This window comes from Artemia sp. Qi Xiang Cuo, chromosome 8, assembly GCF_049724085.1.
Source record: "Artemia sp. Qi Xiang Cuo chromosome 8, ASM4972408v1, whole genome shotgun sequence".
NCBI lineage: Eukaryota > Metazoa > Arthropoda > Branchiopoda > Anostraca > Artemiidae > Artemia > Artemia sp. Qi Xiang Cuo.
Window position 1 is genome coordinate 613,175 of NC_142801.1, and position 25,021 is coordinate 638,195.

Below are 25,021 nucleotides of genomic sequence, written 5' to 3' on the forward strand. Positions count from 1 at the left end.
CTTCTCAAAAATTTTGCTAAAAACAGACAGCAAAGATATTGGACGATAATTGGCTGGGTCACTTCTTGGTCCACCTTTATGTAAAACAATTACTCTAGCTTGCTTAAGAGAACTGGGGAAAATCCCATTTTCAAAAGAAAGATTTATAAGCTTTGTCAATGGAGAAATAATTGAAGTAAGAATGAACTTAACTACCATAGCTGGAATACAGTCAGGGCCAGACGACGAAGAACCCTTCAAGCTATTTACAATCCTGGCTACTTCAACATCAGAAGCCGGAGATAACACCATCAATTTGAGACAAGGCGGACCAAGATAAGATTTGTTATCTGGTTGTGACTGTGAAGACCTGACTGAAGAAGCAGTGGTTTTTCCAATATTGGCAAAATATGATGTAAATGCTTCTTGAACAGATGGAATACCCTCAACAACCACATCACCAACTACAAGACTTGGAGGGATAGAAGGAGCTGGAGAAGAACGTTTAAGAACAGAATTGATCACTTGCCAGGCTTTTCGAACATCTTTCCCACAATCCAAGAACTTTTTTGAATAATAAAGGAATTTAGCCTTCCGAAATAAAGAATTGAAAACATTCCTGTAGAGTTTGAATTGCTGAAGACGTGCAGCATTCAAAGATGGATTTGCTGACTTAAAAGCTTTCCAGAGATTATTTTTTGTTCTCCAACTCTTTAGAAGACCAGGGGTCATCCATGGGTTAAGAGGAATAGATCTTTTTGACCTTGAAGAAGAGGAGGACAGAGCACATACGTCAAAAATAGACTCCTTTACTGACTCATAAAAGGAATCAAACTTAGATCAAAAATCATTATCGTCACCAAAAGTATTCCATGTCTTCTCAGCTAAATGGGATCTAAGGCGGATCAATTCATTCAAACCAAACCTAAAAGAAGCTGAAGCAGATGCTGGAGTGTCAAACTTGGAATTACAGAAAAATGGTCTGAAATATCTCTCACAACAACAGAATTCCGAACCCAATTAAGAGACGAAAAGATTTTATCAATTAAAGAAGCTGATGTATCAATTACACGTGCCAGAATACAGGTTGTTAGTAGAACCCCAGGAATGAGCATATCTGATAGAAAATCCATCGCAGTAGAGGAAGCCATGTCAATTATATTTAAGTTAAAGTCTCCCATTATTACAAGTTCACATGGAAATTCCCCCCTTCGAATTTCTTGTATTAGGTATAACTACTAAGTTATACCTAATAGTTATACTATTAGGTATACTATTATAACTACTAAGTTATAACTACTAAGTTATACCTAAGTTAAATCCTTTTTTTTTCGATTTTATTTTACACTGTCAGCACTGTAGCTTCTAATATTCTAATCTTGGTTTGCAGACTTATCTTCCTATTTTTCCAAATTTTTTTTAACTGTGAAAAAACACCCTGAGCCTTGGCTATTCTACTCTTAACATCTTCAGTGCTCCCACCATCTTTACTAATAATAATACCGAGGTAAGTGAAGCTGCCCACCTGATCAATCTTTTCATTACCCAACGTCACCTTTCATCTTAACTTATTCCTGGCCTTAGCGACTTAGTCTTCCTAACATTAATTTTCAAACCAATTCTAGCACCCTGAACTCACAAAACCTCTAAAACTTCATTCATTTTGTTCACACTTTCATCTAGGATGCTTAAATCATCAGCATAATCCATGTCCAGGAGACTTTTTCCTCCCCGTTTGATTCCGTGGTCTCCCATTGCCTTTCCTGTGCTCCTTAAAACAAAGTGCATCAAAATAATCCATATAAAGAGGGATAGAACACCACCCTGCTTAACTCCTGATTTAATACAAAACCAGCTGCTAACCTCATTTCCTACCTTAACCGCAGCATTTCTATTGTCGTACATAGCACTAATCAGCTATAATGTATATGTCTTGTATACAATACAAGGATAAGAACCTTTACTAAAGCTCTTCTATCAACAGAATCGAACACTTGCTCATAATCTATAAAACTGAGGACCAAAGGTGTTTGAAAACGCAGGCACTTCTCAATTATTAGCCTAAGAGTGAGAATTTGGTCGATACATCCTCTACCTTTTCTAAAACCGCACTGCTCTTCTCTTAAAACTTTGTCTACGGCATCTCTCAGTCTAAAAAGTATCATATTACTAAGTAATTTGCTACCTACAGAGACCAGACTGATGCCTCGATAATTACCACACTCACTTTTATCACCTTTCTTATAAAGTGGCTTAATTAAGGTTTTCCCTTTATCGTTAGATACTTCCCCTTTTTCAAAAATCGTATTCATAATCTTCAATAACTTATTTCTAACCTCAGAGCCACCATATTTAAGAAACTCATTTACCACCCTATCAGCACCTGGAGCCTTATAATTCTTAATCCTTTTAGTACTGTTGCCAATTCCTCCTCACAAAACAAATCTTCCTTCACATTCAAGGTATCAGAAACTTTTTCATTTTCCTCTATATTTTTTCCTGCAACTCTATCTCGGTTAAGCAAGTTCTCAAAATGTTCGATCCATTTCTCTTTAGTTTTTTCCTTATCGCAAATTGCCAACCAATTCCTATCTTCAACTGGGTCAAGTCCGGATCGACTACGCCCTCTTAATTTTTTAACGTGCCAGTACAGTACTTTACTATTATGCCGTCTAGATGCATCTTCCAGATCCTCAGCAATTTTATCTATGGCCTCCCCTTCTCCTTAGTTCATATTTTAATGCTTTCTCCAATTTCTGTACATTTCTTTTGTTTTCATACCATCTATCACTCAGATAATTCTTGTACAAGTCCCTTCTCCTTTCTATTAAACATAAAGCTTTTTCACTAATAATCTTGGCTGCCGTTCTAGCTTTCTTCCCTAATACACGTTAAGCAACTTCACAAATTATTTTTCTAAAATTATTCCAACCTTCTTCCACATTATCAAATTTTAAACTCTCAAGTTTAGTATTCAACTGTTCCTGGAAATTATCTCTCAAATTCTCATCCTAGAGTCTACTAACACCATAACTTCCCGGGAGGTAGTTACCCTTCCGATATTTCAGCTTTAAATTAACCCTAGACACTACTAGATGGTGATCTTTATTTTTACCATCAATAACAGCACTCCTATATAACCTAGTATCTTGTATTGATACTGCCAGTCTTTGGTTTACAATAACATAACCAATAAGGTTAGCTGTCTTACCATCACGCGAATACCATGTTAACTTATGAGCCATTTAATGACCAAACACCGTATTGGTTATAACTAGATTATTATACCTACAAAATTGCAAAAGTCTGTATCCATTACTGTTTTCTCTTCCTACACCAAATTTACCTAAGCTGGGATACCATCTATCCCTATTTCTACCAACCTGGGTGGTAAAATCTCCCAGTAATAACATCATATTTCTACCTGAAACCTTGTCTATTTGCTCCTGTAACTATAAGAAAATTCATCTGAGTCACTAGTATCTCCGTCAGTCGGTTCTACACGGGCGTATACTACTATAACTGATACCCTGAACTTTCTAGTCATAAAATGAGCAATTAGTATTCTATTATTAATACCTTCCCAGCCTAAACAACACTTAGCAGCTTATTAATCATGAGCCCTACTCCCTGTCTATGTACCCCATTCTTCCTGCCTGAGTAAACAAATTCTATATCACCTAATTTCATGCTTCCTACCCCTGGGATATGAGTTTCTGAAACTCCTAATAAATCCAGTTCGAGCTTCCCATTTAATACTATGCTCTCCTACAGCCTTGACTCTGTATTTTAGGATGAAGTCCATTAATTTGATCTAAAATTCTAATTTATTTATTTACTTCTATTTTTTGTTTGTTTTTTACAAGTACGAAAATCTGATCTATTTCTCTCTTCGTTTTTTTTTCTACTATAGTGCGGATGATCTAATTCGTTACTTTTGGCTACAACTTGTCATGGTTGCGAAAATACAAATTATATTTTCTTCATTTTACGGTATAAAAAAGACAGAACTCCCGTATTTGCCTTACTAATGGAATGATTAACTTTATTCCTTTCCAACAGGATATATTGAACCTAGTGTCTCTAGTGTAGCGGCACATGAGCTGGCACTTGCAGACTGTCAAGAATCTTACATTAGTGTAGTCGCTTAGTCAAAGGCTCGTGCAAATTTTGACAAAAAGTGTGAAAGTTGATCAACAGGGGCAGTTTGATGTGTTCTTTTGAATGAAAAAGGGACACAATCGATCCGACCACCCTAAGAGGGGAAACAGGGGGTAAAAGTCACCCAAAAGGGGAAAAAGCAAAAAAAAATTCTTTACCCCTATTTTAGCTTGATATTTGTTGTGTATTTTTGTTATTACCAGAAATTGAAGCAAAGTGATGGAAAATGTTCTTGGAGTCTCCCACTATCAAAAGGAGGGGTGGGGTGGGGGGTAAAATTCACCTAACAGGGGGGAAACGGGAAGTATTTGTTTTTGCCTATTTGAAATTGGCATTCGGTTTGTTCATTCAATCTTATATAGTCATTGATTTAATGCCATGGCGAAAGTGCAGAGGATGTCCGGGGAGGGGGGAAACGGGTAAATATTTCCCCCGGGGGAAATGCTAAAGAAGAGAAACTTCCGATCCGCTGTCTCTAAGTTTGTTCTCGCCATCTTAGGAGGCATTCTTAAGATCGATGGCACAGTGTTACATCCTAAATCCTGGAAGGGGAAAGAGGGGAAACTGGGGGGGGGCAGGGGAAAATTCCAAACTGAGTTTCTTTTCAATTTTGGCTGTGGCGGTTATGATGACTACTGGGAGTAGGTAGCAGACACTGGACAAAGGAAACTGGGGATGACAGCTGTGACACTCAAAACTATGACTGCCTCCCTCCCCCCCGGGGTTCCCCTATTTTAAGAGTCAAATGCACTACTATAACTTTCGTTTAAAGATATGACTTTAATCACTGAAGGAAGAAATAAAAAGAGATAAGAATAAGGAAAAAAAGAAAAGTTGTACGCAGTTGGTGTCCTGGTTCAGCAGCCTAATCGTTGCTGGCGTGAGATCTGTAGCACGCTCTATTACATGCACACAGATCAGTGCACGATAGTGAAGCATTCATGCACTTGCATGGTGGCTTGCAGGCTTTCTTGCAGCCATATTTGACCAGTTCTTTGCACGCCTTGGAAGCCTCGGGTAGCGTCGTTCAGACAGGATGCCACTCATCATTTACGAGCTTCCATCCAAATTCATAGGGGGAAGGAGAATTCTGAATTGGGTTGGTTGCTCTTCCCCAAATTAAGCCAGCCTTAAAGTGTGCACGTCTGGTGTGCTGAAAAAGGGCGTCGGATGTTGGTGGGATGCGGTCAATCTGCCGTCTCTTGGCAAAAAGCACTTTTCTCGCTTCGTCAACACCCTGGATTTCGCTTGTCTGCTCAGAGTATAAAACTACAAATTTCTCTAGTAGCTCTTGCGTTTGCGGTCTCGTAGCAGTCGACGCAGACGAAAAATGCAAGAACGCATCAGTTGAATCGGGATAACTTTTCCAGACATCAAAGGTTCTCTTCTTTCCAATGCCAGAAGAGGAAGATACTGTATCACAGCCTGTAAACACGTGGAAACCAGGCAAAGCTTTTGACTTTTGGGGGCCAAGCATATGATGAATTTCGTGACCTGGGATGATTCTGCGCTGCTGCTTTACACCAAAGTCCACCCAGAGCTCAATAAGTAGGCCGTATGAGCAGGCGGCCGCAGCTAGCACGAGCACATCTGTATTTACGGTTTTTATGACAGCTTGTTGGTGGCCAGAAAGAAAGCAGTGACAAACGTGGAGGACGATATGCATGTCTGTATTTCTATCATTGCAAGAAACAACATTATCTAGACCAGCTTACACCGAAGGCACAACATCTGAATACTCTCTGGTGTAAACTTCTTTTCCAAACAAATTCATGTTTACCAAGCGGTCTACTAACAGGAAGAACAGTTGCTCTTTGTTTTCTTCGGTTTCTGAGGAAAGCAGCCCAGTTCTGAGGGATAGGAGTCGATTTTCTTATGCTTACTCGCTGTCCAAAACCTCTCCTTTCTCTTTCTCCTTTCTTCAAGCTGCTTTTGATGTACCTGTCCTGTCCCATATAACGTCGATGCGACTGACCCTCTCTAGTTGGTTATGAATGTACGGTAGAAAAACTGTGTCCGCATAATCTTTGAAAAATTTGCAAGAGCCGGGTGCAAGCATATGAACCAAGGCTGATCCATCGAATACTTTTGCAATGACTTGAGGAATAGTAGATGGTATGTCCAGCAATGCTTCCAAACAAGTTGTAAGGTCAGATTTTGCAGTTTTCCTAAGGGATCCGCTCTCGGACAGTGCAGGGGGAGTGGGCTGGTTCTTGTGCTTAAAAAACTCGTCCATGTCGCCGTGACGAGACTGGCAGGCAATGTACAATCTACCAAACAAAGAACAACTGTTTTTCAGACTAGAAATCTCTTGTTTCGCCTTTGACACTTTCTTGGCTATCACACTTCTGAATAGTGGCAGGTTATTTTTCTTAATAACATCTGCGACTGGCGTGGAGCACGTTGTCAGTCGCTCTTCGGTAAACTTCTTATTTTGGTCGAGTTCAATTTTGTGTGCGTTCCTGGTGCTGTGTAATACGTTAATGGGCATGACCTTCCTCACTTCAAGGGTAAGAAGGTCGTTTTCTGGTTCAGCAAATAGATTAACTCTTCCTTCAATGACTTGAAGAAAGTCTTGAAAATGGCACATGAATCGCATCTGTAATTATGGTATGTTCTCATGATGCTTCAAGTTTTTTTCAGAAGACGGGTTTGTGAAACTTTCTTCATACTCCTCAACGGCCCTTTGAACATCGGGACCTTGTATGATCCATCGAGAATGGCATCTGGGTTTTCGGTGAGTCCAATCAAACCGGCTGTTCCTTTCAATTTCTCGTTCATCTGTTCATGCGCTTGATCTATTGCCATGGAAGAAAAAGTATGTTTTGTCTTTCGAACTGTGAAGTTTCCTTTCCTAAACTCACAAAATACAGATGGGTTCTGGGTACGAGGGAAATCATGTCTCGAACGTGCACCGACCGTCATCAGGCGTGGTTTGTGTGGTCCAGAGCGAACGTCTACGGCAGAACCTTTCGCAGAGCATCGAAAAAAAGCATAAAATCTGCCTGGCGGATGGATCGTACAAACATCAACAAAATCAGTTCAATATCAAATACAGTTGACCAGTAACTAAACTGAGTGCTGAATTCTTTTCTTGACTTACACCATACATCGAAAGACAGCACCTCATTGTCGCTCTCTTCATTCTCAGTAGCTCATTCAATATATGCGTGGTGCCTAAGGACATGAAGGGCTGAAGCAGTTTCTTAGTGACCGTTACGTCACATATTGGCATGCAACCCTTTAAGAATGGCTTCTGCCGTTCTTGTCGCTTTAACGTAACCTTTGACAAGTAGCTCGTCCCATTCAGATCCTTTCATCCAGTCTCCTAACACTTTCAGGATATTCATTTCTATGTGCAGGCCACCGAAAACGACGATAAACGAATCTTCCAGATGTATTTCAGGAAGTTCCACTGTATCAGTTTGTCCAGCGCATAGAGCGGCTGATCAGCTGTCACAACCGGAGTCTGACCTGGGTTCAGATACGCGACAACTGTCTTAACCAAATTCATAGTGTGAAGTATTATCGCTACTGAATGCGCTTGATCCTTAAAAATAGGTGACAGTGCAATCGTGCTTTTAAAACTTTTTAAGAAAAAGATAAAAATCGAAGTTGTTTGTGACCATTTTCACCCCCTTTACCCCACCCCCCCCCCACCGAAATATACTAGGGCACTCCGAGAACTTTCCATTACTTTCTTTTTTTTCTAATACCCGAGAATAGAAACCAAATATCGAGTCAAAAATGGAAAAAACAAAAATTTCCCGTTTCCCCCTGCTGTTTGAATTTCACCCATGCTCCCCCCTTCCCAGGGTGATGGAACAATCCAAGCACTTTTCCCATGACTTTCCTTCAGTTTCTGTCTAATAACGAATATACTCACCAAATATCAAGCTGAAATAGGCATAAAGATACTTTTTCGAATTTCCCCCCTTTGGGTGACTTTTACCCCCTGTTTCCCCCTTAGGATGGTCAGATTGATAGTGTCCCAGTCTCAATCGAAAGAGTGCATTAAACTGAATATGTGGACCAAGTTTCATACTTTTTTCCAAATTTGCGCGAACCATTCTGTTTTGTGGACTAAGCGACTAGACTACATCAACCAAAGGAAGGCTTTGACCCAGCCAAGTATTGCAGGAAGTGTTCAAGACATACTAAACATGAAGGACACTTGCGCGCTGCTCCGTGCACGATGTGCTCTAATGATGCGTGTCATTCAAGATGCTATGATCTTTATTTTGCCTTTTTTACCCTTAAATCACTGCTTCCATTTCTACTATATTTTAGAGTAGACTACTTTATTTTGAATGCTTCTCCTCTAATATTTTTAGACCTACTTTAATACTTTATTTCTACTTTAAAGTTGGATTTCCAATTTTTTTCTTGCCGAGCCTATGGATTTTGTTACGGAAATAGGAATTGTGGATACAACGGCGGGATTTCGGCAAAATTGATTGACAAACGTTCTTGTTTTGGTCAGACTTGGGTGGACCCACGAAATTTGAAACAAAATAACCAACGTGGAAGCACCGACGTAATAGATAAATACAAATAGAAGCACCTATGCACATTTACGATATTAACATGCTTAAAAAAGGAGTGCTAGAAGCTAGTAGATGCTAACTTATACTTTGCTCACTCTATTTTCCTTCCTGTGCTAATTGCTTACTTTACGTACCTTGGAACCTTTCCAGAGCATGTACTTATGGATTTGCATACTTTATGTTACTTCCAATATTATTCTATGGGACCTCTACACGTGATTAAAAACACGTTTCGAAACTACATGCTATTTGCTTGCCTTTCCTTGGCACCTTTCAAAACGAGCGGAGATTCCCCACTGGTTCCTCCACATTGCAAAAAAAAGCGAGCAGTATGAACGGCGATTCCCCACACAAGTTTGTTTCAACTCCACGTTTTTAACCAGACTGGTTTTTTAGAGAACACCCATTTTTTTAGGGCCAATCAGAGACAGCGGAGGTTGCTCAATATACGATAACTTGATTGGTTACAAATAAAAGGAGTAATTTTCATAGAAAAGTTCTGATTAGTCTGAAGTTGGTTGTGAGAGTGTTAGGGCTCTAAAAAATGGATAGATTTGAGAAAGAGCGAATCTTGGGAAATCTAGTGCTTATGGAAAAACGTTTGATTCTAGATGATCATTTTCTAGAGCCGTCTATTCAAAGGAGGATATTTTCTCAGGGAATGCTTGTCGATATAATGAAAACTCATTCTCCATCATTAGACTATAGTATGAAGCTTTTACGTTGTGGTCCAAATGCATTTACACAATTTATTGATATATTGATCACGACACGGCAAAATGATATTGTGGATATGCTTTTAATCACTAGTTTAGAAATTTAGAACTTATTTTCTCGTGAGAAAGATGGTGTTAAAGGATGATTTACTCCTCTCTCTCTCTCTCTGTCCCAGTCAATTTGTTGTTGCTGATAGCTCAGTTTCATTGTGGCAGTGAGAGTTTCAACACATGAAAAAATGCTCCATACATGCCCACTATGTATGTACACACTGGGCAGCTGGTCATCATGAGAGAATTGTACAATGATTGATGAGTATGATGAAAAGTATAGATTATGCAACCCTTGTAAATTGCATAGAGGATATGCTGTACAAATTAAAGGTTGTTATTCCTGTTTTGAAGAGGTGTGTGACTCTCATCCTAGAGGACACCTTTGCTCTAATTGCCACTATGCTAAATGTAATCAGTGGGAGAATACATATCCCGGTATGATTGGATAGAATCCTAAGCGTGATTTTAGTTTATTGCTACGAGATTGGTATCGTCGTGGTTTTAGATTGTTCTGGGAGGAGGAGGCGGGTCAGCGTTTCAACTGTTGGAACAGCAAAAGAATATGGTTTCTACGTCATCGTTGTGAAGACAATGACTACTACGATTATAAGCCCACTGATTTTTATCTGGCTGTGACGGAATGTGATTCGCCACTTGAGGACACTGTTTATGACATTACTTCAAATAAACAAATTGAAACATGTGAATTTTATAGAATGAATGAGAATAGTAACATTGACTATACAAAGAGATATGACAAGAGTGAAGTTACACTCTACTGTAGAAAATGTGACCCTGACATTGCACTATATCAGGATCAGAACACTATTAATTCGGGTAATCTACCTGCATTAGTTGTTGTCGACAAATACCTATTAGAAGATGAAATCTAAAGAGTAGAAAAGTCATTTTTATAATGCATATAAATTTTTATCATTTATTAATAAGCAATTTCACATACACTTTTAGAACGTTTTATTCGTAGGGCACTAAAATCAATATTAAATACTCTTGTAAGTATATTTTCCCCTAGAAAGTCCTTCAATTGAGGAAAGTCAATGTAGATGTCGAGAAACTGCTTGTAGGTATAGCCACGACATTTGAACATGAAAAAGAGTAGTGCATGAAAGCCACTTGTCTTAGTCGTTAAATCCTTTACTTTTCGTTGATTTTGAATAATAGCTTTCCCACTGCTTTCAATAAAGTTGGTGATGTATGGAGTTTAGAATTTATACGATTGGCCAAGAGGATCAAAAAATTCAATATTCTTCGCTGTTTGAAAGATGCATAGACAATGGCTTGTCTTCAAAGTCGACGGAGTGCTATTAACAATAGCTAGGGTATTGTTAACACTTGGAATTTTTTCAATGAAGTCCGATGGTATGCAATAGGACTTGCACTGGGACATGTATGGATCCATACTAAATACGTTGATTATTTGGTTTGTGTTCATGGTGATAGGTCTAGTAGAACACTGCCGTCGGGTGTGATTTCCCAATAGGTTTCAAATTGACTCAGTGATATTAGCGTGATACTCTCAGTCAAAGCAACGGCAAATGTATATTCTAAAAATACAGCTCCTATTCGTAATAAGCTCAAACCCTGGGGCCCTGAAAAGTTCAAAACAATTACATCATGATTTTTTTAAAAAATTGAATCGCCTTTTTCATTTTCAAATATTTGGGAGTCTTGATCTAGAGATTACTGGTCCAATTCATACAGAGTTCAATAGGATTTTTTCTCAAAAGATAGAGTGTACAGTGGAATACCATCCACTTTGTACAAAAGGCTAGATAGACCAAAAAAAATTAAAATCATGGGGGGATTCAGTCCAGGATCCAATAGCACTGTCACTCTTCACAAAGGCCAAAGCCAAATTTTGATGGGATTTATCCATTGATAAATGATTAAACGGTATAGCTACGAGAACCAGTGACAATGTGACGTTGATTTGTGATCGTATGGGAGACAGGAAGTGTAATGTTGTTGCCATTGGCTCTTAGATTTTCCACTGTCAATGCAACAGAGCTCATAACCTGCTGTTTTCGAACGTGGAGAATTGCCGATGTGATAATGACATTTGCATCGAGTGCTGCAGGAACTGTTTTTCTCAAAATGAAATTCGATGGGGCCAGTTGCAACTTCATGTCAATCTTAACATTGGGGGGTAACCATTGGAATATATTGAATATCTCATGATTTAATTTTCCAACCAGATGATACTCCTGGCTCACTGCAGTAGTCAACTCGCCGTCAGTATCAACACCTGATCGATATTCATAGTCCAATGATTCTCCTCTCAACTCCTTGTATGCCTTTGGTGTCATCACCATAAATTGTATGTAGCTTGCATAGTTGGATAAATTATTGCTAGTGCTCACCAATGTTCCATTAATAAATACATTAATTTGTTTGAACAGATTGTGTAGAATACAATTTTCATAGGAGAGACCGTCGGCAACAGTTGGAGTTGCATTATCTGAATTTTTCTTCACCGCAACATTTAAATCAATAAATGTTTATGACATAACAATGAAATAGTCTTCATTGGAAAATATTTGAAAGCGTATATTTTCCGAGAGGGGTTGCTGGGGTTGAAATTGTTCAAAGTAGCCATACTTGACACTGATATCAACATTTTCAGCAGTGAACAGATTCAATGAGTAACTGTTTGATGGATATGATTCCTTATGAGTGAAATAAGTCATCTTAAGAGAAGAAATCCTTCTTTGGTCTAACAATCTTTTTCTTTTTCTTCTTCTTCTGCTTATTGGTCTTCGTTGTTTCATTTCTCAAAGTCCTTGTTGATGTCCTTCGCTTCCTGCCTGGGTAAAGACTGATGAGTGAATGAGGCGCACGCATCCTTTTCAAAGCCTCCCCATTTTGCCGAGATTTTAATTGCTCACCAACGGCTCTTGCTGAAGATCTAATATTTTCCTTAACACTCTCCTTGAAATTCTTACCCGACCCCCAGTCCTGTTGCGTTGAGGCAGCAAAATTTGATGCTTCAGGTACAAGATATTTTCTGGTAAGGGGTAGTGCAGAACGAAATAGCCTAGCAAACCAGCTACCAAGACCATTGCCAGATATTGTAGTACGCTCCTTGTAGTAATCCAATCCATTGCCTATTTGACGTGGACTCAGAGCACCAACATAGCAATCGATATCAGGACAGACAAATGAAATTCTTCTATTATTCATTTTAGGTGCTGGATTCGCCAACAATGGGTCGAAAATGAGATGTAATCACTGCTAAACCTTTTGTTATTGCTAGAGGATCACCCAATTAACTTCTTAGTGATAACTGACAGAGTTCCAAATACGAAGTGTTTCCAGGAACATACTGAAGATGCTTTATATTATAGTGATGAACAGGTTCATGGGTTGTTTTTCTTTCAAGAGCACGTAGGAGGGGTAAATTTGAATTACCAACTCTCGATGTTTCCACAAAAGATGCATAGAGAAATATGCAAGAGTTCGAGGCGAAACCAGGTGCTTAATCAGCAAAAATAACTTGATCCATCCCGTAAACGATGCCAGCATTTTTCCCATTGATCATATTCTGTTTAAAGCCAAGAACGTCTCTCAGATTATCATTGAGAATAATTATTTCACTATCAACAGGTGATGTAATGTAAATCCTATCGTGTTCCATTGAATAATTAAAATGGAATCTACCATTCCTACGATAGGAGATTTTTCTATCGATTGCACGACACAAATCTCTCATGTCATCATATTCAATATATTTCAATTTGACATGTGGATATTCACTAGATTTAAGTGCTTCAACCCATCCATAGTCGACAAAGAGTGACCAATCGAATGGTATAACTTTTATATCATACACACGATACTTTCTCAAGATATCAATAGTTATTTTTGAGAATACAATCGACAAAAGCCACTTCATACGCGCCATCAAATTTGATAGCGGGGGAGAGTTTCGTCCAAAAATCACTTGTCTTATTCAAATCGTTGTAGAGAGGATCGGAAACCTTGGACATAAAAGTTACATAGAAATCATTGGGCATTGTCAATATCTTCAACAATAATCCAATAAGCAAAACCAGAGTTGTATCTTAGCAACCAAACGAGTAACTGTTTCTTATATTTGTGAGTGCGAGTCTTTAATATCTTTTCAATTTGATATGTTTCACTATTATTTTTAATTTTTGTCAGTTCTTAGTCATAAAAGCCACCGAGAATTTCTTCATCTTTGGTAGCACGTAAACGATAAGCTATGGGTTTAGTGTCTAGGATTTTTGCCACGTTAAAAAGTTCTGTGGACCACACTTAATTACTCTTTTCAAAAACATTAGTTTTCCTATTAATACTAAAACCATGACTCAAATTGAATTTTTTCGTATTGACAATCGTTTAATTGGAATATTGTTTAAGAAAGGTGTCAATTGTGTCAAGGTCAGAATGATGAACTTCCATTGGGGTTGAATTGGAAAATGATCGATGAGGTCGTTGATTATAAATCAGCACGATTTTATCTAAATCATTAATAAAAGCAGATGTATTTTACAATGTACAATATCTTCAAATTAAAAGTCGAATAGTTCTTATCAATCGTTCGGCCAATGCAGCCTTTATAGGGCTATGACTATGAAAGAGCAGTTTATTATATTTCGCTAGTACTTTTGCAACATGGGGATTAACAAATTCACTACCACGATCCGTTTGAATTTTTTTATACGAACCCTGTTCGAGAATACGTTCAACGGCCTGACCAACTTCAACACGTCTCTTTGACCGCAATGGAATGGCATGTGCATAGCGACTAAAAACACTGATTGCAAGTAGAATGTACTTGTACGGTGTATTGTGACGTCTTTGAATCTCATCTAGAGTTAGGAGATCTGCTTGCATTATATGCAATGGGAAAAAGGCTTTAGTTTTTCGATAATGATTAGCACGAAGTCTGTGATTTCTATGCAGAGTGTAAATTAATTCAATTTTTAGGTAGTCTTTTAGTCTTTTAGTATGAACACCAGTGACTTTGGAAAGAGTGGTGGGGTAACTTAAACTCCCCACTTCAACAATATTTTCATAAACATGTTTCAGAACTTCAACGATTTTTAATGTAAACGTGTAGTCTAACGGCCGCTACCCTTTTGTATACTGGTGGTTGGTGGTGGTGGTGGTGGTGACGTTGACTTGATACGTCTTTGCTTTTGTCTAGCTATCAATGGTGTGCTGCTCTTCCTTATTGTCAAGTTTCCACTAGGTGTGGTAGTATTTTCCAAAATTAATTTAAAATTTTCTTCTTTTTCTTCATGTTCATATTTTAATGGTGTTGGTGCATGTTCATTTAATTTTTTTAGAATTTGCCTATTGCTAATAAGGCTTTTGGGGAAGTTTAATGTATTTAGAAATTTGTATAGATGAGTGTCAAATGATAAAAGTCCTTTACGATTTGTAATCGTATCATAGATTAAATCAAGAAGATTTTAGCTCTTGCCCTAAATTATAATCTCTTTCCCATTGCTATCAACTTGAATATGATCTTGACCACTTTCCCTGAGATAATTTAGGAGTCGTGTACTTTTTTCAAGATATGATTGGGGCATTATATTTCCAATTTTCGATAAAATTTAATCCAATTACTCCTTATTTAATTGTGTTCCAGCAGCAGCAGCAGAAACCTGAGGAGATGATTCTTTTTTTTGATCAATACCACTGGCCTTCGCACGATAGGATTTATGTTTGTCCACTCGGCAAAGTGCATCTTGAAGTAAAAGCAGTTTGTTATCATCCTCAATATTCTCGTTGTCAATGAATTTACTCAGATTGTTCTCAAAATGTTCCACGGGTGAGAACGCGAGTTCTATTGGAGTCAATTTATAGGGTTTCGCCATCTAGAGAAAACTGTTTACAAGTCCTTCAATTATTGGCAGTAAAAGTGTGAAAAAGCGACCGCCTGCCTGAAGAATACGTTTCCTTTTAAAATTCTTTCCTTTTTTTTTAGAGGCCAATGTACATAAAATGGATTAATGTTGCTTTGCCTGTTGCTTAACTACTTCTTGAAGTTGAACATTGCCCTCGGTCAAATTTGATGAAAGTTCAGATATTAGTTTAAGGAATTCATCATCGACACCAAGCTTTAGCATAGTAATCCCTCTTTGAGGTGTTGAAGCATTTAGAATGAGAAATGAGCATCTTTTGACATGTAGTTTCCTCACTGTCTGTAAGTTAATTTTTAGGTCCGTCTGGTGTCAGTATGAAGATATAATGTAATTTCAGTGTCGAAAATATTTGTGACTACACGCAAATCCTCGAGTGTATTTTGATCAAGATCCAATAGGCTATAGCCGTAGGGTTTATTAGTTGCCTGATTGTACGCTGAGAGCAGAAATTTGGGGGCACCTTGATAGATTTGTTTATTGAGAGTTATTAGGGAGCTAGAATCACAAACAACTCTGTAGATGACATAGTAGGTGCAGTTCAATGCAAGTGTTCGCATACATTTGCTCTGATGAAAGAGGTTGTGTAGAACCAGAGTAATGGAAATCTGTTCATGATGAGAGCGAACGGTGAACAATTGCAGCATTTCCTGGGACCATTGTTCAATAGATTCAGCCAGATCGTCAATAATCCGCCAAGAGTTTGGTTCAATAATGTTGAAAACATCAAGTCCCTGTATGAATTGTATCTGCACCAATCCCGTCCTGGCAATTGCTTTTATTTTATCGTATAACTAATGCCAAATATTGTAACAATAGTAGATTTTCCTGGCTCTTCCACAAACATTTTATCACAATTTTTAATTATTTTAGTTAAGAATGTTGTTTTGCCTGACATTGACGGCCCACACAGAAATGATCTGAATGGTGTTTTAAATTGATACATGTTCCCTTCAACAGTTCACCTGGACAACTAACTGTAGACTATAGTTGTCTAATGACTAAATAATTTCCCTATTGCTACTAGTCTGTTCAAGAAAAAAATCAATAAAGAATCGTATTTCTTGTATTATAAACAACACTTTACAGAAAACAAAGAAAAATACACTTTTTAAATTTATTGATAAAAAATGCACTAGAAAAAGCACTTAAAATAATATATTTTTTTTTAATGCAACATGTATATTTACAAATGCACAAAAAAATCTGCTCTGAGTCAAAAAAGATAACTTTGGTAGTGGCGGCGCGCCTCCCCGCTGGTGGCCGGCCGGGCGCCCCCCTCCCTAGCGAGCCCCCCCCCCCCGAGGTTTTGGGAAAAATTTATTTGACTTTACTCAAACCGAGACTTTCCCTATGGCTAACACATTCGGCTCGGTTGGAAGTTAAATTGTGTCCCAGGGGGAGGGTAGTCACACCGTCTTGACAAACATAGACCTTGTCGGAAATGGTATTCATGGCAATTTTTTCTATATTTACAGTAAAGTTCCTGTAGTTGAGTGAACGAATTGACAGCAATTTTGCTCGTGGAATTGTATTTTGAGCAATACAATTCCTATAGATGTTAATGTCGAAATTCTTATCCACATAGCGCGTGGGTACTCCTTTGCAACGTTTTTTGATTTCCTCGTCGTGTGTCTGTATAAAGTACACCTTCGGACTTACAAACATACCATAGGAAATCATGTCGCTTCCCGTTTCTGATTTAAAAAATAAAAGCTGATTTGGTGCCCGACGTTTCACTAGCTCTGGGTAAAGCCCACTCCAATTGGTGTAGTCCATCCGCGAGCTGATTATTTCACCGTGCGCCAAATCATCAAGTAAGTTTGGGGTTTTTACTTTTAGCAGTAGAGAATCTGTGTCCCCGTAGCAGACCTCTACTTGCCCCTTCTCCGGTCACTGTACCCTAGCCACATTGTAGTAGAATTCCAACATGAGCTTTTTAGAGATCTCCAAGATCGCACTGCCTGCAGCAATATTTTTATTCAGGACAATGCTTCTTTTTTTCCTATTTAATAGTACCATGTCTGGGCCAATGATTGTGAAGGAAGTGTAATTTGGATCGGCAATAATTCGAGCACATTGTTTGGGATCGGTCACGACGTCACAACGATTCCTATTGTGAACACTCTCGCACATTTTACCAAAAGCCGAATTCAAAATGAGCTTACAAATTTCTTTTTCTGCTTTCGTCTGCGCTTCAGAACGTTTCTTGACAAAAGTGTCAACAAATGTTTTCAGATAGGGTTTTTGACTAAACTGGAGGGCTGGAGGGCATCCAACTGGCCCATTCTCCTCAACACTATCAATGTTGGGGAAATGGGGAGCTTGAGGGTCATTGAGCCATTTATAGTCATCGCAGGGTAGCGAATAATGGGACATGGCCAAGGGGTAGAGAGAATTCATATCAAGGAAAACTGCATCTGATTTTGTCCCCGTCTTCTCTCCAGTTGGATCAGTTTCCAGGATATGATCTTCATGAAAAACGTATCCACGCCTCATTGACCTCTCGATGAACAGGTGCTGATCCATGTCGGTGATCCGCCCGATTTTTTCCCCGCTAAGTTTCAGGATGAGGTCCATTATCAGATGAGGAGATGAAAAATAATATCCTAAATCAAGATTAAACTCCCTATATATTTTGTCCGTATTTTTACATATAATGTCTAACAAAGTTAACACATCACTCGACAAATACAGCTTGCAGTAGTCAAACCCATTTTTACACCCTCCCTCTGCCCAAACTTTTTTAGCAAAACTGTATTCATCGGGGGTGCACCTACGATCGTGTAGACTGTTGTAAAATGATTCGATCGATGGAATAGTTTCCTCGGCAAATCTCGACATGGAACAACAATAACCATAAGGATAGATGCCCTTGACCGTCAACAAATCATATAAATCGTTTGGAAATTGTTGCTTGAGAAGGGGGAAAGCGTTGAAGCCATCTTCGTTTTTCTGCACTTGAATTAATTCACTCAATGATTTTGAGGAAAAACTGTAGGAATCTAAAAAGCGAATTTTATTCGTGTACTCAACGTCGTCTTCAACATATCCCCACATAAATTCCAAAACAAGCAACTTTTCCGATGATTTAGGAATGATTTTGTAGGAAAAGCTGTCTATCACCCTTGCATCATCCACTGTTCCATTTCTTTGAAGATGTGCCATTGCTGATAGAACATACTTCAGATCGTAGTTAGAATTATGTATAAAAACCGGAAGAAAGAGGTGCTGTTTAATTTTTAAATTGCATGAATTGTGAGCCCACCCCCGAAAGTTACTTTTCCCCTTTGAATTTGGGTCAATAAGATGATTGTGATCCTGGACTGTGTCTTTTGAGGCAAGAGCACTCCTACAAACCCAACAAATTGTCCCCTTTTCTAGTGCCAGTTGATCCTTATCTGATAATGACATTGGGTAGTTGGTGTGACGCAATCGTGAAATTGCACTGTTTGCTGTTTTTATTAAAGACACCAATAACTTTTCCATGCTACCCTCCTCATCCATAGCCAAAACATATTCTTCCAGCTGAATTTTATTATTAGAATCGTGACGGGTATGTGCATAGGAAGACGCAACTAGTTTGTGTACCTCGACTGTATTTGACCTTGATGGGTCCGATACCTCCTCCAGTCTTGATTCACAATCCAAACATACTTTATCAACCTGTAGCAGGGAATTTTGGAAATTTTTAAATTGTAAAGTATCTTTGTCTTCTGCCGGCATTTCAATTCTTTGATTGCCATGAATTTTACAATATCTCATGTGATCCGTGAATGTTCACTCAGATGTGAATGGGGAAAGGCACATGAGGCAATAGTGACGTTCCCCTTTCTTCACACCTTGGGATAAGAGTCGACTTATTGCCGTAACGGGGAAAAAATGACCGCAGGAATTTACATCTTTGCGGGGTTCAGAAATAACCCAAACCCAATTTTTAACATTATCTACCAACGGTGTCCTAACTGAATATAAAACTCCTTCTTTATTTGGTTTCTTTCCCCCATTTACAAATTCTGTGTCATACTGGAAAACAACCACCCCCAGACCAAGATTTTCATTCGCTTTTCCAAATATAGTTATTTCTTTTAAGGACACCGGATACTTCCCCTCTAAACAATCAAAATTTACTTTAGGGAAATTTTCATCACCGTTACGAGCAAGTCTGTCGAGATTTTTTTATTGTTGAATCTTTTTTTTAATGTTTTATAGGCTGCTGCTAAAAATGCATATTTAAAGCATTGCAGCCCTTTTTCAAATTTGAAACCTTGAACCCCTCCTGTAGCCGACAAATCTGGGTGGCATTTTATTTTGTTCCTCCCCGCCCCTCTTAAAATAAAGTTTTTTTTTAATCTTCTGAGATTTAGATCCATGTGCTCAATGTATAAAATTGTGGACCCGCTTCCCCTCTCGTTAAACTTGTCTAAAGTTGATATCAATTTATTAACCGAGTTTAAAAAGTTATCTTCAAATTCATTTAGACCTGGGTAAAAAGTTTAATTGCCCGTTGAAAAATGAAAATAAAAATGTCCCCAGATGTCCCCATTTGTAAGTAAACTTTTTGATTTACCGATGCTTTAACCCCCCCCCTGACCCCCCCCCCCAATTCTGAATCTGAATCTCAATAAGTGCTCGAATTCGGTCGATGTAAGTATGAAGAATATTTACAGGGTCTGTTAAAAATACACTCCCGTCAACCAGGTTTTTCTCGGGGGATTAAAATCTACCCTATGCGTTTGCAAGTGACCTAGAGCAGATTCCAACAAATAAAATTCATGTAGTTCCGGGTACGCGACTCTATTTTCATGTCCCGCACCTATTTGCACATGATCCAATTCACTAATTATAAAGTCATCGTCAAAAATGTCCCCGTAAACATTAGGTCCAACAATTTGCATAAGGCTGTCCATTTCTTCAGTTGTAAATTGAAAATCCAAGGGGATACTAAATTACGTACCTTCACTAACATCAACCGGCGAGAGGGGACAATTGCCCATGATACTTTGAAGTCCTGGGCCAGGGAAGGCAGTTATTTTTGTAGCTTCCCCCTGAAAATGAATGGATTGAGTTTTTTTGGATTCGTATTTATCAAACAAATGCATAATAAATTACAAATTTTTGCTTATAACATTATTTACAAAACATGTGCATAATAAATTACAAATTTTGTTAATAGCACGCACGCACACGTTCACACACGAACGTACACACTCACACACACACATATACACACACACACACACACGTACACACTCACGCACACGCACACAAACACACACACACACACGCACACACACACAAACACAAAACGCACACGCACACACGTTCACACACACACTCACACACACACACACACACACACACACACACACACACACACACACACACACACACACACACACACACACACACACACACACACACACACACACACACACACACACACACACACACACACACACACACACACACACACACACACACACACACACACACACACACACACACACACACACACACACACACACACACACACACACACACACACACACACACACACACACACACACACACACACACACACAAACACACACGCACACGCTCACACACACACACGCACACACACATACGCACACACAAAAACACACACACACACATGCGCACACACGCGCACATACATCACAACGTTTGACTAATAAAAGTAAAATACGGTAAAAAAAATCAACTCAATAATTTTCTTAATAGCTCATTAAAAAAAGCTGACTCTTTTTTCCTACAAATCTATCCGTTTAATGTTGTTTTTTTTTCTTAATTGGATTCGTGTTTATCAAACAAATGCATAATAAATTACAAATTTTATCTTATAGTATTATTTACAAAACAAATGCATAATAAATTACTAATTTTTTTAATAGCACACACGCACACACACACATACGTACACTCTCACACACTTGCGCACACACGCGCCCACACACACACGTACACGATCACACACATGCGCACACACGCGCACACACACACATACGCACACGCACACACACTCATCGCAATGTTTGACTAATAGTAATAAAATACGGTAAAAAAAAATCAAGTCAATAATTGTCTTAATAGCTCATTAAAAAAAACTGACTCTTTTTTCCTACAAATCTAGCCATCCATAAAAAATAGCGATCAGACTAGAAGCAGATTCCTTTTCCTACATATCTACCCGTTTTTTACAAATCTACTATTTGTAATAGCAATAAAGTAAAAATGCTCACATTTCCAAATTCAGACTGCAGTGGAGTGCTGGATGGTCCTGGCAAAGCATGATGGGAGATAGATGGGACGGTGACATCCATTTCTTGCATAGATGTGGTGGCGGCTGTGATGTCACTGGCCTGGGGGGTTGGAACAGCGGGGTTCACCATCCTGTGAGCAGCCGCCCATTCTCTTTTCGGTTTTTGACCAGACTGTATTCGCGTGGCCCTGGATGGCTCAGCTATCTCCAGTTGTTGCATTGGGCTATCGCCATTAGCCTTAGCTCTCTTTTGAGGGGGAGAGTAATTGTAGGAATCCTCCTCCTTAAAAAGAAGACAAAATTTAGATTGAAATAATGACCCCTCTTTTATAGATAAATTGCCCTCTAAAGTTGATTCTGATGTTTGTAGCGCTCTATGTCCTTTTTATACAAATCTTAAATTTCTTCCCAAGAAAATATTTGAATACGATTTGGCTGTATATAAATTCTAAGTTTAGTGTACCATTCTTTTAATTAGCGATTTTAATAACAACTTTATCTCTATTTTCCAAGTGTCATGAATGAGACAAACACATGTGTTATTGATCTATGTGATAACACGAGCGTGCGAAGTGTGGTTCCAAAACTGACCTTTTCTTGTAACAAAAATGGTTCTATTTAAGCAGATAAAGAAAACGCATTTTAATATAATGAGTAAGGAAATTGACATTTTTGAAGGAAAAGAACTAAAAATAATGAATTAAACTCGTAAACGGAGAAGGGGAGGGAAGATGAAGTTTACATAATAGAAAAAAGTGCGTATTTCACGTTTTCTAGCGACTATAATCATCATGTTGTAGAGTTTGTATTGTTGGGGGGAGGGGGGCTATACCCCTGAATTTGAATTTACTGGAGAGATGTTAGAATTATTCTATTTGGAAATAAATTAAGAAATTTACTAAGCTGTACTCACATTATAAATCGAACTAGGAATAACTTCAAAGTCAATAATATTTAGTGTATTATCCATGATATGTTAAATTATTATGGAAATTTAATCGTAATGCATGGCTATTATATACAAAATCTCAAGAACGAATAAAAACTCACTCCTTTTATTTGTAACCAATAAAAGGAGTATATAACTTACCGTATATTGAGCAACCTCCGCTGTCTCTGATTGGCCCCTAAAAAACGGATGTGGCCTCAAAAACCACTCTGATTGTGTTATATAATTTCGACTATGCTCTCAAAACATGTTGGACCACATTATAGGTAGCCAGCTTTTTAAAATGTGCACGTGAAGCTACGGTGCATATTGTTGTATAGTTGATATCAATAACATAAAAAAACCAGTCTAGTTGTGTTATACAACCTTGACTATACTCTCAAAACGTGTTTGGCCACTTTATAGGTAAAGGTTTGCCAGCTTTTTAAAATGTCCACGTGAAGCTACGCTGCACATTCTTGTACAGTTGATATCAATAACAAAAACCCAGTCTGGTTGTCTTATACAACCTTGACTATACACTCAAAACGTGTTGGTCCACTCTATAGGTTGCCAGCTTTTTAAAATGTCCACGTGTAACCACACTGTATATTCTTGTGAAATTCCTTGTGCAATTGATATCAATAGCAAAAAAAACAGTCTAATTCTCTTATACAACCTTGACTATAGTTTCAAAACGTGTTTTTAATCACGTGTAGAGGTCCCATAGAATAACATTGGAAGGAACATAAAGTATGCAAATCCATAAGTACATGCTCTGGAAAGGTGCCAAGGAACGTAAAGTAAGCAAATAGCACAGGAAGGAAAATAGAGTGAGCAAAGTATAAGTTAGCACTCTACTGAAGTTGTGAAGAGCCTTTGTCACAATTTCATGGCAAAAGACTACGTGAAACAAATTGAGTCTAATTAGTCAGTGAACCTTAAAAGAGAAGAGTTCTTCCTACCCGCCTCTAACTGGTCGCTTCTACCTGGGACTAGAAGCGACCACCCATCTGTTTTCCTTACAAGGAAAAGCTACAAAAATCACGGAAAAATGTAACAGGATCAAGGAGATTGCCGATAAATTTTACATTGAAGCTATGTCCCAGCTAGTCGACTAATTTCCATTTGATCGTGACATTAACAACTTTGTAGAGATTGTAGAACCAAAAGACGCATCGGATGGTGATATTCTATCGTTGCGGCTTTTTTTCCAAAGTTCGTGCGCCCCTCGTAGTATTTTTGGCTGGTTGAAAAAGAGTGGCGGGCATTGATGCTGCTTAGTCCAGACGACAGTTTGCTTAGTGGTGGAAACCCGATTGATTTTTTGAACTGAGTGGCGTCCATCAAGACGCAAAGTGGAGTGCTAAAGTTCACAAGCTTTCTTCGTATCATTCAGTTTATTTTTGGACTTTCCTACTCAAATGTCGTTGTGGAGAGACTTTTCAGCGTTCTGAAAACAGTAAAAAATGAAAAAAAGAATGGTCTCAAAAACGTAACTTTGACTGCGACGATTTCTTTCAAGTATGGGAAGAAGCGTAAAGGCCCCCTACGTTCACCGAGAGTTTAAAGAAAAACATGAAGTTCATGAAATTCGATACAACTATATCCGAATGCGTCGCTTTTTTAGGCATTGGGAAAGACGATGGGGATGGCGACGACCGGAACCTATAAATCAACACAGAACTTAACTATTCGATAAATACAAAGCATTGTTCTAAACGTCAAAAGGAGATGTTTTAGTACAAATAAAAGGTCTTGAGTTGCAAAATAGGTCGTCATATAGGTCTTGCAAATATATATATATATTTATATATATATATATATATATATATATATATATATATATATATATATATATATATATATATATATATATATATATATATATATATATATATATATATATATATATATATATATATATATATATATATATATTTTTTATATATATATATATATATATATATATATATATATATATATATATATATATATATATATATATATATATATGTGTTTTATTTCTGGCGCCATTTTTTCCTAAATTACGACCTGCCGAAAACCTAAGCTTTCTGTCGTTGGGTAATAATGAATTACGTATTAAAAAATGATGAAAACCTAATTTTTGGTAAAATTTTAACTAAAAGAACACCTTGCTGGTCAAAAATCAGGTTTGTTACTTAGATTAATATTGAATCAAGTCAATAAATATAAATAACTGATCCAATTGAACTTAACACATTTATTTCTCTATTATAACTTTCATAAATTCTAAATTATTAGGTCTTTTCATTATTTATTTTAATTAATATAATTTGATTATTTATTTTAATCAGTTGTTAACGTTTTCTCTTTTATAATTATGATAATTCCGAAAATACTAACACGTTCAGGAATGATCATCAGTATATATTAAACTATCAATTCACATTCAATTA